This window comes from Schistocerca piceifrons, chromosome 3, assembly GCF_021461385.2.
Source record: "Schistocerca piceifrons isolate TAMUIC-IGC-003096 chromosome 3, iqSchPice1.1, whole genome shotgun sequence".
NCBI lineage: Eukaryota > Metazoa > Arthropoda > Insecta > Orthoptera > Acrididae > Schistocerca > Schistocerca piceifrons.
The window spans coordinates 536342916-536356190 of record NC_060140.1 but is presented as its reverse complement, the minus strand read 5'-3'; the positions used below and the strand labels follow the sequence as shown (position 1 = coordinate 536356190).

Below are 13275 nucleotides of genomic sequence, written 5' to 3'. Positions count from 1 at the left end.
GTAGCTGTTGCAGTGGATGGATTCATATTGTTATCAAGCAACTGCTTCCTGTTTGAGTTTAATTGTACTGCTGTTCAGACTGCCTTTTGGACTTAATATTAAACAGCTGCTGATCTGTTGTCGCCACATTGTTTCCAGAAGCAGTAAAGCACAACTGTTATGTTTTGACTGAACGTATCAGGAGGTAGCAGCCGAAAGGTGAAAACAATATGTAGAAACCAATTTTCTCGCGAGACGAATGTTCTATCGACTGAATTTGTACTATAATCCAGTTTTCTCCTGAATAATGCGGCATAAAGTAGGAGATTACAATTGAAATAGAAAGTAGTCACAAGACCCACTACTCATCAATTTCATCGTTCTGATTTCCACCTCGTCATCCACGAACAACCGAGCCTTCTTACTAAGAGATTAAAGTATTCTGGAAAGACTGTCGAACTGCTGAGGTCACCTGACTACTCTTCAACAAATACCCGACTTATGACTGGCACTCCTCAAATTATTATAAGCGGATTACATCTTTCGATCATACTAAAGGTTTAAGCAAGCCTTAACGACCCATCCCATTCTTCGTCACCTTGCTCGACTCTTTGGACCGTTAAATTTTACCGCTCCTGATAAGTCATCTAAAGCCAAAGAATTCATCCCTTCTTAAACACCCTCTTTCAGCAGATCGTATGCCACCTATTCTCAGGTAGTCAGGTCATCTCTGTGAATACTATATGTATCTTAAACTAGGAATTTATTGTCTTCTTAATTTAAAAAGCTTCCACCCTCTACCGGCACTTCCGCATACTCTACATCATGTCACAATGAAGCTGAACAAGTTTCCCCTTTATGATCCTGAAGCTACTGACACTTAACAGTACTATTTACGGTATAGTCATAGCCCCTTTTTTCCACCTAAGTTCCAACAATCCACACAGTTTCACAATAGCGAGGCAAAACACTTCCTTGCTATTGCTTTCATATCCTCCTCGAACACTTCACAATACTCCGCTCCAAGTCAAGATATCTCTGTCAGTTTGTTCTCCCCCACTACCACTGTGACACTAAGTGCTGACCATCATGCACAATTGTATCCATTAGTGCTGCCTCATGCAGCATCGTCATCCACATCACAGTACCAGCCACGTTATCCTAGTGTTACATAAAGTTATAATCAATAGATGTGATATTCTGTTGCTTCAAATTAACAAATGGAGACATGATAAAACTCTAGCTAGGTTATACCATGATTCCGAAATCAAATACTGGACTGTAAAGCAAACACAGGAGCAAGACTGAGATCACAATTTAGTGACGGTAAAGAATAGATTGAATTTGAAGAAGATCGTTCGGAGGAACCAGTGCAGGAAGAAGTGGGATACTGAACCAAAAAGGAATGATGAGGTGAGCTTGAAATTCTTTATGACTGTAGACATTGCGAAAGTAACACAACAATAGTCAGAGGAGTTAAACAGAAAGGAATTTCTCCGAGAGGAGCTGTCACTGACGTTGGACAGACATAGGCAGATGGAAGGTAACTGTGAACAAATCTTGAATAAAAGGAGAAATAATGCAGATGAAGGAAACTCAAAACCATTGACACCTTGAGGTGTCGGGTTTGCTGCCGGATATCGACGTCCTTTCGACAACGTGACTCGTTGTTGTGATCAAGTGCTACCTCAGACTACTAGGCGAATGAAAGTGCCCCAGTATTGATGCCTATTGCATCCACCCTCCACGACCAGCTCTGGGCGTTCCGTCTGCAGTCCGTTCCCATTAACATAGCACTGAGCTTTCGGTCCGTTGAGTTGGTGGAAATCTGGGGTTCTATTGTCGTAGGAATAGTAACCAGACTGTCGCCTGCCACACGCCCCGAAAACCTGGAGTGATGGTCTGGGTCGCGAATTCGTTTCATAGCATTACCTCTTTGGTTGCCATCCGCGGCACCGCAACAGCACAGCGGTACATTGACGATCCATGCCCCGTTTTGTTGTCCTTCATGGCAAGCCGACACAGGCTTACATTTCAGCAAGATAATGCCAGCCCTCACACGGCGAGAGTTCCTACTGCTTGACTCTGTGCTTGCCAAATCCTATTTTGACCAGTGAGGTCGCCGGATCTCTCCCCAATAGAGTACGTTTGCAGCATTATGAGTAGGGTCCTCTAACCAACTCGGGCTTTTGACTACATAACGCGCCAGTTGGACAGAGTATCGCATGATATCCCTCAGGAGGACATCCAAAAACTCTGTCAATCCGTGCATAAGGGGCAAAGGTGCACCAACGCGTTACTGATTTGCTCGATTTGTGAAACTGCTCCTCTTGCATAAATCATCCAGTTTGTCTGAAATTATTCCCGTTTGTTTGTCTGTAGATGTAATTTTTTGAGCGTAATTGTACATAACGCGCAACTTATGTCGTGGTTTTAAGTGAAAGTTACGTCATAGTGTAAAGTTCTAACCATTCTGTGACAGCCATATTGCATATATGAAGTAATGATTTGTGTTAACGATAGGTGACCTTACACTACGGAGACTTCAGTGAAATACCTTTCCTACGTCTCTTCCTGTACTATGTGGCAGCTTTATTCAACATTTGGAAGAAGTTTGCAACACCCTAGGCGCGCAGTCCGGAACCGCGTGACTGCTACGGTCGCAGGTTCGAATCCTGCTTCGGGCATGGATGTGTGTGACGTCCTTAGGTTAGTTAGGTTTAAGTAGTTCTAAGTTCTAGGGGACTGATGACCACAGATGTTAAGTCCTATAGTGCTCAGAGCCATTTGAACCATTTTTTCCGACACCGTCAACACTCACTCGAAACTTCCGTTTAAATTTATGTCACAGTTAGTATATTAAAATAACGTTTCACCAAACCGGTATTAAATTGTCTAGTATCTCTCAGTAGCAAATAAGTCATAGAGGCTCAGTTTTCAATCCAGGATGAGTGCAATCATATCTAAGAAGGTTTCGAGTCCAACCCTGAGCTTTCCTGGCAGGCACCACAGCCAGCTGGAGGCTGGGAGGGTGTCCGCGACGCGACCCAGTACGGCAGCGACTGCGTGCAGGACGACGGCAGCGGCTCCGAGGACTGCCTCTACCTGAACGTGTACGTGCCCGGCGTTCCTCAGGAGGGCGCCGACCTGCCTGTGATGCTGTGGGTGTACGGCGGTGGCTTCACCGTCGGGAGCGGCTCCAATGAGGAATATGGACCAGACTTCCTCGTCTCCTACGACGTCATACTAGTCACCATTAACTACCGACTGGGAGCCCTAGGTACGTAAGGTGGTCAGTTACTCAGAAGGTATACACTGGTTCTGTGATGCTTGCTGAGTAGTTTCAGTTGCCGCCTTTTTACACACCCAGTTCCATATCCAGTTACTCTCGTGTTTCTGAAACACCGAGAACCTAGTGAAAGCAGAACACCATGAAGCAACGAATCATCAATGTCAGTCATCGATGTTCAAATGTCATGCTCGTACAGGATATGAAGGACGATCAGAAACCGTCTGAAAAGCTTGTAAGGTTGTTGCAGGGCAGGTTGTATTGGGAAATAGCTGTTTAGAAAAAAATTCGATACGTTGCACCGTTTCCGAGTAATAATCATTGAAGTTAGTTAATCAGGTCGTCCTTCACGCAAATTCAAGCAGCCTGCAGGGACAGTGGCGCGAAAATCATTCTTCCTTTTGTTTTCCCAAACCGAATAAATGTAGCTTTTGCTCACCTAGCCTAAATTATCACTTCCTTAAACAGCACACGTTAACTGGCAATAAGCATTTGAACTAGTGATAACCTACGCACCCACAGATGTCTGTGCATTTAAGTGCGTGTAAGTGCTTGAATCTGCGCTTTCAACGACCAGATTGGCTGACTTCAGTGTTGAATAACTAGGAACAAGTACAACGTATCGAATCTTTTTCCTGGAAATTATTTCGGAGCATAGCCTCCCATGCAACACCCCTACAATACAGGTTATGACCACCCTGCTAGTCTAACTTCACCCACCATTTAAAATAACTCAATCTGATCGTTATTGTAAAAGAACGAACTAAAAATGAGTTACTAAGAATCACGTCTAAACCGCGTTTTGGTAGCGTATTATTATCTCACATTTTGAACGGTTCTGAAGAATAGAGGGAATTAAGACTTATTTGAAATGTGTGGAACTTTACAAATTTATTCCCCAAATCAAAATCTCTTTCCTTACACAATTTTTCTTCCATTTCCAGTACACTACTTTATACAACAACTGCTCACAACAGACCGCCATCCAACAACTACTAATTACAAACATCAACAGGAACAGATACATTGCAAGAAGTCAGTGTAAATTGATTTTACAGAATACCGAGTTTACATCAAAAGACTTTAATTCATAATTAGGTCCTTCATCAGTATTATCAATTTATTATTCAGAATAAATAACAGAAAGTAATTAGATCTTTTGTCATAATTAACAACTTATAATTCAGAATTAATTACAGCATGACAGCAGTAGTTTTAAATATGATGACAACTATCAATTAAATTGAAAATATGAAAAAAGACATTATGTCTTCTGAAAATAAATCTTACGTTAACCTCACGTGTTATTTCTGTTTATAAGAGGAAAATAAAAGATCATTTGAAGTGTGCCATCAACATTACAGTAAATGTAGAATTACAATTTTGTTCCTATGGGATCGTTTTGTGAAATTATTTACACTGAATTCTACAACACATGACGAAGAAAGGGCCATACCCTGCTAGTCTAACGTCACACACCTTTTAAAATGACTCAGTCTTATCGTCATTACAAAAGAAGTAACTAAAATGATGTTACCAAGAATCAAGTGTCCTCTACGTTTTGGTTCCGGACAATTATCTCACGTTCTGAACAGTACTGAAGAAGAGACGGAATGTTGGTATTCACGTAGCAATTAATTGTAAAATTAACATATTTCTCTTTTACTTACCATTGACGATGTATTTCATCGTAAACATCTTCATAGTTATGGTCTTATTGTCTAGGATAGATTGAAATACCCCTTGGTTACTGCAGACAGGTGTGGAACTCGACAAATTTATTCTAGAAACTTTCTTTGCTAACGAAAGTATTTCATACATTGCAAACACATGATTCCATATAATGACTGCTCACAACAGACTCTCATGTAACTGCCACTTGTTACAAACATCAAGAAAACTAAATATATTATAAGAAGTCAAAGTATATCGATTTTACAGAATACCGATTTTACATCAAACGACGTTAATACACAATTAGCTCCTCTACCAATATTATGAAATTATTATTCAGAATAAATTACAGTATGACATTAGTAATTTAAACATGATTATAACTTCGAATTAAATTGAGAAATAAATTATATGTTAATTTTTATGTGTTCTTCCTGTTTAGAAAAGGAAAATACATTATCATTTTAAGTGTGACATGAAACTTACAGCAAATCCAGAATTTCGATTGTGATCCCATGGGATCATATTGTGGACTAATCTGCGTTGTATTATCCAATACGTGATGAAAGAAGAAGTGTACTGACCAGTTCCGTTACACTAGGAGCAGGGGAGAGGAATTAGTCTCCTCTTTCTAAGATGTGGATCTTAGCGTTGACGTCTTTGTAAGTATCGTACAGGTTTCCTGACGAAGCTCTTCTGCTGCTTTCAGTGGAAACGGAGTAGCAACATGCTGCATAAAGATGATCTAATGTTTCTAACATACAGATCTTTTCAACTGCATTGATTCTGTTTGTGGCCATGTGTCAATGTCAAAAACTTCTCAAGAATCTGCGGAGAGTGTGTAGCCAAAGTTTAGAAGGTGAATAACGTCTAACATTTGTTGAATGTGACGAATTTGATTGTGACAAATTCTCTCTGTTACGAGCATCAGGCCTGCATGGCATATAATCCTACTGTAAGCCTGTGTTTTAATATGATGTCTTAATCTGGTGCAGGAAGGTACAACTTGTTCATCTCAAAGCCTTGTTAAGAATGTCAGCTTACTGAGAAGTTGACCCTTCGCTTTACAGAGCTTCTGCAACTTTAGTACATCGTAGATTATATGCTCCCTGTAGAGGTGGGGTCGTCAAAGCCACCGACAACAGATCTAGCAGCATCCCTCTTAATTACTTAGATGTCTTCCTTTAATCAGAACTGGTGAGAATCTCAAACGCTCGAGCAGTACTCAAAGATGGATCGCAGTAACGTTCTATACGCTGTATCCTTTACCGGTGTACCCCACATTCCCAAAATTTTCCGAATTAACTGAAATCGATCATTCGCCTTCCCTACAATTGTCCTTATTTCCTCCTGTTGCCCAAATCAAGTAGCCATGCTGCCTTCTGTTCTCAGCCATATTTTATAATGATTTACATCCACCAAGTAACAGCTGAATCCCAAAAGGCCAAGTAATGTCAAGAGATTCTTGTTGTTGTTTCTGTGGTCTCCAGAGTGAAGACTGGTTTGGTGCAGGTCTCCAGGCTTCTTTATCCTGCGCAAACTTCTTCGTCTCCAAAAAACTACTGACTGAAACCTGCATCCTTCTGAACTTGCTTACTGTGTCCTGTCTCCCCTTACTTCTTTTACCCCCTCCACCCACGTTCCCACTCACACACACATTTCCCTCCAGTAGCAAATTGTTGATGCCTGATGTGGCAGAATGTGTCCCATCAACCGATCCCTTCTTCTTTTCAGGTTGTGCCCACAGTTCTTTTCTCCCCAGTTCTGTTCAGTACCTCCTCATTAGTTAAGTGAAAAAAAATGGTTCAAATGGCTCTGAGCACTATGGGACTTGACATCTGAGGTCATCAGTCCCCTAGAACTTAGAACTACTTAAACATAACTAACCCAAGGACATCACACACATCCATGCCCGAGGCAGGATTCGAACCTGCGACCGTAGCGGTCGCGCGGTTCCAGACTGTAGCGCCTAGAACCGCTCGGCCACCCCGACCGGCGTTAAGTGAACTACCCATCCAATCTTCAGCATTCTTCTCTAGCACCACATTTCAAAAGCTTATGAACAGTGCAGTTTTTCTGCTCAGTGATAAACAAAAATATTTACAGAGAAAGCAATAACATAAGATGTGCAGAATTTGAAATGACGATGGTGAATTGGGACCGTGAGCTAAGTTAGCCGATTACCTCAAGGGCACAGGGATCTGTAGAGTGTTCAGTCTGGAGTGAGAGAAGGAAGATTTTACTGTTTATCTTCCAGTGCTGACAGTGCAGTGTCGTGAGCGACTCGTACGGACCAACTGCCACTGCATAAGTTTTTACCTGAAAGTAGCATGGATTCAGGAAATGTATTCGCTGCTGCAAATATGAATCTCTGTTGGCTGTATATTGGAATGACGACAGCTAAATTTTGTGCTGAACCAGAACTCGAACCCAGATTCACCACTTTACGCGAGCGGTCGTCTTAAACGCTTGAACCATTTGAGAAAGAAACATGGCCAGCATACATGTCCGAAGGAAAATTGTGTCATACTTCTTAATAACATAGGCACTGCTATTTCGTATTTATTAGCCAATGCCAGGCCTTGGACTCTCAATAAATATTTTCTACCTGTAGTAGACACATGGACGACGACATTTGGAAGTGTGGGTCCGGCCTTGATTCGTATTCGGATGGTCGAAACTGTTAAGGTGACCACTCTGATAAAAGTGGGAAATCCAGGTTAGAGTCCTAATCCGTGAAAAATTTCCATTGTGGTCATTCCAATAGTCAGTCGACTGTGGTTCATATTCGCAAAGGCGAATACATTTGCTGTAACGTGGAAAACATTTAGTAAAATTTGTGATCGTGCCTCATATTGAGTAATGCATTAAAATATAGCTTCAGTTTCTATTATTAACCAAATAATAATTCGCTCCTAGAAACAACAGAACTCATCATCAGCCAACGGCTGTGTCAGCAATTTCCGGTCGCTAAGCGTGGGTGCCATTTGAAACGGAGATCTGTTGACAGGAAGTGAAATGTAGAAAAATTCAAAGTTAATGCAAATCAATAGGAAAAACAATTCTGTAAAGTTCGAATACAGTATTAGTAGTGTACTGCTTTAGACGAAACCTCGTTTAATATCCATGCTTAATGGAATTAAAATGTGAGGATGGTAATAGAGAGAGGCAATTTCGGTGTTTTTTGGAAAATTTGAGGACAGTGTGGTCCATTTGTAAAGGAGACCGAGTACAGAACCATAGTGGGACTCATTTTTGAGTACAGCTCGAGAGTCTGGAATCCTCCCTACGTCTGATCAAACGAATGCTTCGAAGTAATTCAAAGGCGTGCTGCAGGATTTGTTAGCGTAGGTTTGAACAACACGCAAGTGTTATGTAGGTGGCTCGTGAGCTCAAGTGTGTATGTAACAATTGAACAGTCGATTGTCATCTTGGAAAGTGTGCCTTATACTGTTGAGATACCTGTCGACTGGACTATATCTTATTCCACCACTCAACACACAGAGTTGGTGATGGAAATGGGAACAGGAAGCGTCGAGCGTTTTGGAGAGCGTGCTGAATAGTGCGAGAAGCTCATCTAGAGGCTTAGAGCTGTGGAATGCTAACGTCTTCCGCATTCGTCAGCCACGTATTGAATGAATCGCAAGTGAAATGATCTATTTTGCAAATTTCGAGTTTTCAATTCCAGGGCAGAAATAACAAGCATTCACAAATCCTTCATTTAGAAGTACCGTTGATAAAATCTAACATACCTGTGTCTGTGGATGAATCTGCTGATTCGAGAAAGGTACATGTTATTGTTGAGAAACTTCGTTTGTAGGATTCCTGAGCACTGGTGATCAAGTTGTACCTGGCAACGCGGGCGTGAAGGACCAGCAGCTGGCCATGTCCTGGGTGCAAAGGAACATCGCCAGATTCGGCGGCGACCCTCAGCAGGTCACCATTTTCGGACAGAGCGCAGGCGGCATCTCCGTATCCTTCCATCTGGTGTCACCAACATCCGCAGGTCAGCACGTCGATAACCACATCAAACAGCAGAATGCAGATCGTGGTTATAATGTCCTTGGTAATATGTAGAGCAGTTGGTACTTACTTTAGCTGTTTTCGGCGCTTTAGTTTCGTAGAAGTTTTGTCCACTGTGGAAACAGTGACGTTTATTTTGTCGTCTGTGTCATTGCTTAACAAGTAGCGCGTACAGTGGCTTACATCGTTTCCGAACATTTTATTCCCTAGGTTTGTTCTCAAGGTTAATCATAGAGAGCGGCGTCTTCATCAGACGACTCGTCCCCTTGGCCGCAGCTCGCAACCACGCCTTCAGACTTGGAGCTGCCCTCGGTTTCGAAACGGAGGACTCGCAACAGCTCTTAGAATTTCTTCGCTCTGTAAACGCCACCGATCTGCTCGTGGACAGGAATCTTATCCTCACCGACGAGGTAATTCAGTTTACAGGTCGAAGTTACAGTGCTGTTAGTTGTTCTTTGCATGCGTCCTTACTTGCTGTTGATAATCCTCGGGAAATTACAGTCCATGTAATACTGGTGTTTAACTTATTTTATAGCGGGTTAACATCAATAAAACCGAAAACCGCAGGGCGGTTGCCTGACTGGAAACAGAGGAAACAAGGTCACATGAAAACATATCCGGAAGTGGACGGTGTGCATACAACGCCAATAAATCGTCTCGGAAAACGGCACAGAGGTGCATCGCATCCACGTCGTAACAAATGTTCACAGAGGCCTCCATGGGTTTGCAGGTGATAGGGAAGTAGTGGTTGTCATGCAGAATACATTTTTTTTCTTTCGTAATCGTACTTTGGCTTGCACCACGTTGGCGGGACACTTGCCTGGAGCTTGTCCTAGGGTTCGTCTCAATATCCTGTAGAATCTGTTCCTCCAGATCTGCTATACACGAAGTCCGCCATTTCCCCGCACATTCTGAAAGAATGATCACACAAACGCCCAAAATGGCCTTGAAATGCTGTATGATGTGGTTGGTGTCTGTGATGGTTCTTGTTTCGGTACAGCTGCTCTGCCTCTCGGCTGTTTCCATATGCTTGACTGTAGACGAACACCATCTCGGATTGTTCCCGTTCTGCTACTTACATTCAGCTGAGTCGTTCACACAGTCTGAAACACACAAGAAAGACACGGCACATGGCCAGAGGAACAATCGTCAGCGCCATCTACCGTGGGAACGATACATTTCCATGATCATAGGACATTTTTTCCTCCGTTTGCAGTCAAGACTCCGTCCCAGCAGTTTGTCGATTTCATTGATATTCACCCTATATACATTTTTTGTTTTATAAAACATATAGAAGAGATCGTCATGGATATGGAGTAGTCCATAAAAACAAAGTACATTATACAGACAGTGTTGTTAAATACTGACACAGCTTCACTAACGTAACACGTCTATGTTGGAAATCAAGTCAGGCTGACACATTAATAACTTTATTTGCTCTACTACTAAGTGGGTTCTTTATTTCTCATTTTTCAAATTTCAGTTCAACTTTCATTCGCCTAACTTGTTCATTTCAACAGGTTTGAAGAAACGCAGGTGTTTTCTCAGTTCTGATTGGTTTCCTGACTGAAGTGGTTCAAACCCTGCGTTTTACTTACCCGATATAAAAGGGTAACAGTTACATCGGGAAAAGCTAAATGAAATGCAGATGTCATGATTTCAACTTATAATTTTCGCTAGCAGTACTGATTCATCAGTACTGCAATGATTTATTTCAGAATTTACCAGCACAGAGATATATTTGCGAGAGAGAGCCATGCCGTTCGTGAATGAATTGCGCACTTTTGGTCCCTAGGTGAAGGTTGAAACCAATTTGCATGAAGTTTAGTTACTCATGCCCGAATAGTTTGATCCATGAAGAGAAAGGGCCTGCAACTTTTAAAGCGAAATATCATCATTCCGTATACTTTTACCTGGTGTGTGTGATATATATCTTGACTGTTTCCTGTGTGAGAAACACACTACTTTACTAAGGGTAAGTTTCACATACGAACCACCTTTTCTGTACTCAACTGCAGTTTTGTAGCTGTATAGAAGCGATTAATTTTATATTCCTGGATCATAGCTTGCAGTAATTGCAAATTGTAGCATTCTTAATTTCGGCGTTACTTTTGTGACGCTCGACAATGCCAGTGCCCGTACTTTAAAATATCTGGACGAGTGTATTTAAAATAATTAATAGGCGAGTATCAAGCCGCATGAGCTGGTCTCCTATCTGTCCGTCTCTCTCTCTCTTTCTCTCTTTCCCCCTCTCCCCCACCCCCATACAGACAGACACACACACACACACACACACACACACACACACACACACACGCACACTGAAACTCACCCACAAGACCCACAAGCCTACCAACCTAAAATTCCCAAAGACACTAATCCTGCTAGGTATGCAGACGGACTTCCGTGAAGTCTTTAGAGTGTAATAAGAGGTACTGCCCTAAGTCAAGCTGTGAAGATGGGTCGTGTGTCATGCTTGGCTGGCTCAGTCGGTGGAGCATCTGTCCGTGAAAGGCAAATTCCCTGCTTCGAGCCTTGTACGGCACACAGTTTATTGTATCTTTCACATGCTAAAATTTAAATCTTTCAACGTCCATAAGACATTCAAAATTACAGAATCATTAAAAAAACTTTAAAAAATAGATGTTCAGATGCGTGTGACTGGCTCGACGTACCACCCTTACGATGAACCATCAACTTTGCCACAAGCAATCTGATAGCAAACACAAGCTGTGCTTCACCCATCCTATCATTGCCAGATGACAGGCAAATTTCTGTTGTTTCACAACCCATTAAATATGATTAACTGAAGCTATGTGCCACAAGTACGTCGTAAAGGCAATGTTCTTATTGTCGAGGAGGAAGCCCTGTTATTTTAGTCACCAATATTTAGACAGAAATCTTAGGAGAGGCTGTGGTGTATATTTCATGTATTTTTTAATTTCTGTATAATTTACTTTTTATTCAGTTCTACGTACATGTGAGTGATACAGTATCATGAAAGCAGCGTTTAATATCCGCATAACATGGCTGCAATTATGAAAATAGCTGTCCCTGTCAGCTGACCAGGCATAAACACGATCATGCTGCCACCCCATACCAATCGTTCATTACAGGACACGTAAACTATAGAGAAATCATATGAGCATATGGACCAGATAATTAAAAATATATATATGAATATGAAAATGTAATAATGATGGGGGATTGGAACGTGGTTGTAGAGGAAGGTATAGAGGAAAGAGTTACGAGAGAATACGGACTAGGCCGTGGGAACGAGAGAGGAAAAAGAGTAACTAAGGTTTACAACACGTTTTAGATAGTAATAGCGATTACTCCAGTCAGTTTCGCACTTGCCAAAGAACTGGAGACTGGGGAAGATTCCAGCTGGATTACATCATGGTCAGACTGAGATTCTGAAATCAGAGACTGTATTGTGTGGTGTAACTGAGAGCAGAGACAGACTCAGATCTGGCAGAGCGGTTCTAGGCGCTTCAGTCTGGAACCGCACGACCGCTACGGTCGCAGGTTCGAATCCTGCCTGGGGCATGGATGTGTGTGATGTCCTTAGGTTAGTTAGGTTTAAGTAGTTCTAAGTTCTGAGGGACTGATGACCTCAGATGTTAAGTCCCATAGCGCTCAGAGCCATTTGAACCATTTGAACAGACTCAGATCGTAATTTAGTAACGATGAAGAGTAGACCGACGTTCACGAGAGTCGTTCGAAAGAATCTGTGTGAAAGAAAGAGGGATACAGAAGAACTTAGGAATAATCAGACACACATGAAGATCGTTAACAATGTGGATACCACGATGAAGTATACATCATTAGGCAGTTCAGTTGAAGAGGATGGATGTCTCTAAAAAGAGCATTCACAAATAATGGACAGTCAAACTTAGGTATAAGGAAGGTAACAGCGAAGAAACGTTGGTACTATGAGAAATACAATTGATCGACGGAAGAAGAAGTACAAAACTGTTCAGGAAGACAGCGATACAGTAATATAATTCCCTTAGAAACGGAATAAATAGGAAGTGCAAGGCACGCAAGGCGAAATGGCTGCAGGAAAGATGTGCAGAAATCGAAAAAGTAATGATCATCAGAAGGGCTTACTCACCATGTAGAAAAGTTAAAGCAAAAATACAAAATTGTAACACAAAGAGTGAAATGGGAATTCCACTGATAAACGGAGAGGAGAGAGTGAGCTGGTGGAAAGGACACATTGGAGGTCTCGATGAAGGGAAGGCCTGCCCGATGACGAGACAGGAGAAGAAACTGGGATCCATTGGAAGACATAGGGGATCCAGTAT

The 13275-nt window shown here is 41.9% G+C and overlaps 1 pseudogene; it reads left to right on the top strand.

Annotated features, from left to right (window-relative positions):
• LOC124788807 overlaps positions 1 to 13275 on the top strand; it is a 66211-nt pseudogene that overhangs the window by 33486 nt on the left and 19450 nt on the right.